Raw genomic sequence first — 5121 nt, 5'->3', positions numbered from 1 at the left:
GAAGGCATCACAGGGTAGAAGAACTAGCAAGCTTGCTTACTTTGCCAGACATATTGACTAGCAGGGCTTTCAGTCTGCCAGTTACTGAATGTCTATGGTATCTGCAGAATAATTCCAGCTGTAAGAACTTAATTATCGTCTCCATCGCTGAAAATGTGCACAACCTGTGCAACCAGATGCAGTCCTGTGCAACCTGCTGTAGGGAACCTGCTTTAGCATGGGGGTTGGACTAGATGGTCTCCTGAGGTCCCTTCCAACCCAAACCATTCTGTGATCTACAAATTAATTTCAGATGCTTCTTTCCACATTGTTTATGTTTTAATACAAGAGGGAGAAACATTTTTTCCCGAAGCCACCTGTTTCAGTTGGAGTGAGGGAGCAGGTAACAAGTTTGTTAATGGCAGTTTACAGGACTTTTGATAATGGACATTTGGGGTTAGACCAGTGATCCTCATCAGGTAGTGAGGGAGCTGGCATCTTGGATACTGTAGCAGCATTTGATAATTTCAGAAAGTGAGGTTACCATTTGTGATTTCAAACTAATGGGAGTGCTAGCTTGTGAATTCTATCTCTTCTTTCCCTGGTCAGTGATAATTTGTGTCTTGCTTCTCTTTCCTCTCTTTGGTTCTCCTGCCTTCTGTAGTCTCTTTTCTATTCCTTTTGTTATGATAATTGGTTTACTATTCCTAAAATAATAATATTCCCAAAGTACCTTTGGATTAAAAAAGCACTGGATTTGTCTTAAACTGCAGCTGTTGTTTTATCTTAAAAGTGAATTCGCAACTGCAGGCCTACTTGGGCTTCCCTTAGTTAAGCTGTTTAGAGGTTTTCTGTGCTGTCTTGTGAAGCTCTGCATATTCGGAGTCACATCATGCTGTGAGGGTCCTAAAATCTGTTGTCAGTGTTTAAGAGTTCTATGCACGTGGTGTTCAGAAATTACAGACACCATGGTGGGCAAAGGGAAAAAAAAGAAGGGACTTGTATAGCTAAAGGATGACATAGGTTGCTCAGACAAGAAAGCCAAAGGTTTAGAAAAAAACAGAGTCATTCAGAAATTGTCTTGCGCTATGAATGGAACTTTCATATGTGTTCTTTAAATATTTGGCTCAGCAAAATTTTCTAAAATTTGATACTCTGGTTTATTTCATGGATGCAAATATAATCTCAGTTATAAAAAAATCAAATATGTATTATTCAGGTATTAACCTAGATGTACTGCAAAGACTGGAATTCGGTTATTGTACTTTCTGAAATCACTTAGAGAGGAGAGAACTGAAAGATCTTTATATGTCAGTGTGATTCATGTGTCTTAAAGGATTTGGGACAAATCAAGAAAGAAGCTGCAGAAGAGAGTTGTTTCTAGAGTTATTTAATAAATATAATTTCAGATATTCTTTTGTCCAGAAAGGCAAAGGTATACTTTGCCAGTTACAATATTGAATAAAAGTTCACAATTTTCTCTTGCTTTTTTTTTTTCTTTTTTAGAATCAAAGCAAAAGAAAGTCCCAGACTATTACAGTATTTCTGAACAGTTCATTCAAAATCCCCTTCCACTTTTTACAGGGAAAAGAAACATGATTCTTCAAGGTTCCTTGTCTTAGGCTGAGGGGGGGGGTGTGGAAGTAAATTGTGGCTTTCTATTACTGTCTGTCATTTCTTCTTTTTATAGACGTCAGTGTTATTTTCTGACTAATGAACAGCTAGTTGACCACTGATTAATAACATACACAAATTATGATCATTTCCAGCACTCTGAATCAACACCTATTTGTGCAAATCTAAATATGCTGGATATGGCTTCAATCCTCCAAGTGAAATGATAATTATAGAGACTGAGGAAGTAAAAGTTGAACCACATGAAGTGTGTCGATACATGGTTGTCATGATATGTTAGTCACATTAAATCAACAAATCTGCATGTTTTGGTTCTAGCAAAGTAGATCTCTCTTGCTGGGTTTATTTCTATTTTATGATAGTGTGAAAGCATAAACTGTTACTTCTTTTTTTCCCCTTCTAAATGGGAAGGGGGAAGTAGTCTTCTCCACTTTCAAAGGGAGAAGACTGTCTAGTACATAACTTCAGATAACAGAAAACATTGGAGACCCTACTTTCTTGTGTTTTCTGATTCTGGTCTTGCAGAGCTGGAACCAAACCACTGAACAGAATCTTCTCTGCTGTTTCATTATAGCCGTGGTTTTTTTTTTTTTACATGTTAATTATGTATTCTTGATTTGTATGTGTGTGTATGCCTGTCCATCTGGTGAGATAGTCATCATAGAATCATAGAATGGTTTGGATTGGAAGGGACCTTAAAGATCATCTAGTTCCAACCCCCCTGCCATCAGCAGGGACACCTTCCACTAGACCAGGTTGCTCAAAGCCTCATCCAGCCTGGCCTTAAACAGTTCCAGGGAGGGGGCATCCACAACTTCCTTGGGCAACCTGTTCCAGTGTCTGACCACCCTCACAGTGAAAAACTTCTTCCTAATATCTAATCTAAACCTTCCCTCTTTCAGCTTAAAGCCATTTCCCCTTGTTTTGTCATTAACTGCCCTTATGAAAAGTCCCTCCCCAGGTTTCTTGTAGCCCCTTCAGGTACTGGAAGGCCGCTATAAGATCTCCCCAGAGCCTTCTCTTTTCCAGGCTGAACAGCCCCAACTCTTTCAGCCTGTCCTCATAGGAGAGGTGTACCTTAAAAATTCCTGAAAGATGTAAATAAATAATGTGAACTGTTACTTTGTTTCCCACCATTCCATTTGCCTGGGTGCTTTTTTTTTCTTTTCCCCACTTTTTCTAACTTGGGCCCAGACTCCATTGCTACAAGAGAAAGAACTGGAGGAACTCTATCTCTTCAGTCACATCTGTTGTATTGTAAAATGTGGAAATGGGTGCAGTCATTTAGCTGATTCTCTTCCACCTAGGGATTACAAATAGGAAAAATCTATTTTAGAAAAATATAATCCTTAAATAGATCCAGATTTCTCTAAGCTGTCATAATTGTTTGGTGTGAACATAAATCTGCAATTTCTTGGAAACACAGACCTTCTGTTACCCAGATGCAGCTCAGCTGAATAAAACACATGCTGTTACATCCAGGAGTCCAGATTTCATGTTAGGCAAAATTCCCACTAAGGCTGTCAAAAGCGGTGTGCTTTCAGAAAGACCTGATTGTCTCTGCAGTTCTCTGGGAAGCTGCGTGCTGTGATGGCCTACCAGTAACTTTGGCCATTTCACGGGGAAATTTGATGGCCTACCAGTAACTTTGGCCATTTCACGGGGAAATTTGATGGCCTACCAGTAACTTTGGCCATTTCACGGGGAAGCTGTGTGCGGTGATGGCCTACCGGTAGCTTCAGCAGGGGACTAGAACTTGAGCAGTGGGCTCCAACTGCCCAGCTGCCAGCGAGATATTTGGGTAGAAAGTCAATGTGATTTTTGGGAGAAAGTTTTGTTTGTATTTGAGGCAGCAGATGAAATTTCAGCATAGTTTGTAGGAAGTTGTTCCATCAGTGAGGAGCAGGACAGTCGGCAGGGACAGTGACCAGGCACTGCCCTGCACAGGGGGAATTAGCTCAAATGGTAGAGCGCTCGCTTAGCATGCGAGAGGTAGCGGGATCGATGCCCGCATTCTCCATTTGCTGCTTACAACTGTTACTGTTTACTGCTGCTGGGAACAGTGCTTCATTTTTTTCAGTAACCAGATGTAATTTTGCTGTTTTGGAAGAGAGGGGCTAGTGAGCTTCTATTTTGTCTAAAATTAGGGTAACTGCCTGGACAAAAAAGAAATAAATTCCTGTTAGTGGGTTTTAAAGAATGAAACAAAAGCATACTGATAGATACAACTGTTTCTTCTGATCTCTGGCCGTGATACAGTTTTAGTTCCCTGTTTATACTACTTTATATTGTGGTGCTATTTTAAATTTAGATGCATTTTTGTAGCAGTTTTGTAAGGATTAAAATTATTCAATTTTAAGAAGCACGTGCACAATATGAATTATTTAAGTTGTTAATGTTGATCAAAGATGAGCATTTTTTTAAAGTGCAAATTACTTTCTTATAATGGGTTGAAGAAGAAATTGAGTGAAATTATGAGAGATTGAATGTCCCTTGAAACTCAGGTTAGAAGCAAGTGTGTCATGCCCATCCTAGCTACAACAGGTGCAAGGTAGCTGGAGAGGTAGTAGTTCTATGGTGAGCTGATGATTATATAGACAACTACATACTTACACATCTTCTTATAAATAATTACACTAACTTTTTATATAATTAAAAACAAAAAAAAAATGCTAACATTAAAATTCAATGCCCTTTTAAGGGACAGAAGTGAGTTTTATTCCCTGTATTACAGACTGACAACATTAGGATTAGCTCCTTTTGTGAAGAAATCATTTTTCAGAGACTTCACAAGGGGTAGTCTGCTAATTTAGAATTTTTCCCTTGTTTTATTTGCTGTATGAAATTGTATATATTACTAGCTATATATTTTCTTTCATAAACCTGAACAATTTATGGAAGAAAATCGTATGCTACTGCAGATATTCAGTCTCTCAAAACACTGGAGAATGCGGGCATCGATCCCGCTACCTCTCGCATGCTAAGCGAGCGCTCTACCATTTGAGCTAATTCCCCTTGCTGAGTGACAGGAAGGACAGAGTTACTTCTGCTGAATCATAGCCTGACTGCCTTAGATACAGTTATTTTGTTGAGTCAGTCTGCTTATTTAATAACACTGAATCATCACTGTATTTATGTGGAAAGCTTGTTAGCTTAAAGTCAGAATACTCACTTGACATTTTCTGCTATGTTACTTTGTTAAAACAATACTTAACTTTGCTGAACAAAGCCTCCTCCAGTGTTTATTCAGGGAACTGAATAAACACTAAATAGAGAACTATTTTTTTTACCTCTGTTACAATTAGCTGCATGTAAATGATAAATACAGTGGTTTAAAAGTTCGTGTATATCATAGTTTGTGAAGAGAAAGTATTCATTTATATCTTCCTAAGTTATATTCTAAGTATTTCTACCTTTTTGTATTGACTTTGATGATTCAGTTAAAATAGTATTGCATCTTAAATATATTAATAAATATATTATATTCTAAAAATATTTCAGAAATAC

The 5121-nt window shown here is 38.1% G+C and overlaps 2 non-coding genes across 2 annotated transcripts; one reads left to right on the top strand and one right to left on the bottom strand.

Annotated features, from left to right (window-relative positions):
* Positions 1 to 3561: 3561 nt before the first annotated feature.
* TRNAA-AGC (transfer RNA alanine (anticodon AGC)) lies at positions 3562 to 3634 on the top strand. The gene has a single exon. It is a non-coding gene; the product is annotated as a tRNA-Ala (tRNA).
* A 922-nt stretch (positions 3635 to 4556) lies between these two features.
* Positions 4557 to 4629, bottom strand: TRNAA-AGC (transfer RNA alanine (anticodon AGC)). Its single transcript has one exon. It is a non-coding gene; the product is annotated as a tRNA-Ala (tRNA).
* Between the last annotated feature and the right edge of the window lie 492 nt (positions 4630 to 5121).

Source organism: Antrostomus carolinensis, unplaced genomic scaffold, assembly GCF_000700745.2.
Source record: "Antrostomus carolinensis isolate BGI_N321 unplaced genomic scaffold, ASM70074v2 scaffold6294, whole genome shotgun sequence".
Lineage (NCBI taxonomy): Eukaryota > Metazoa > Chordata > Aves > Caprimulgiformes > Caprimulgidae > Antrostomus > Antrostomus carolinensis.
This window is presented reverse-complemented; position numbering and strand designations above follow the sequence as displayed.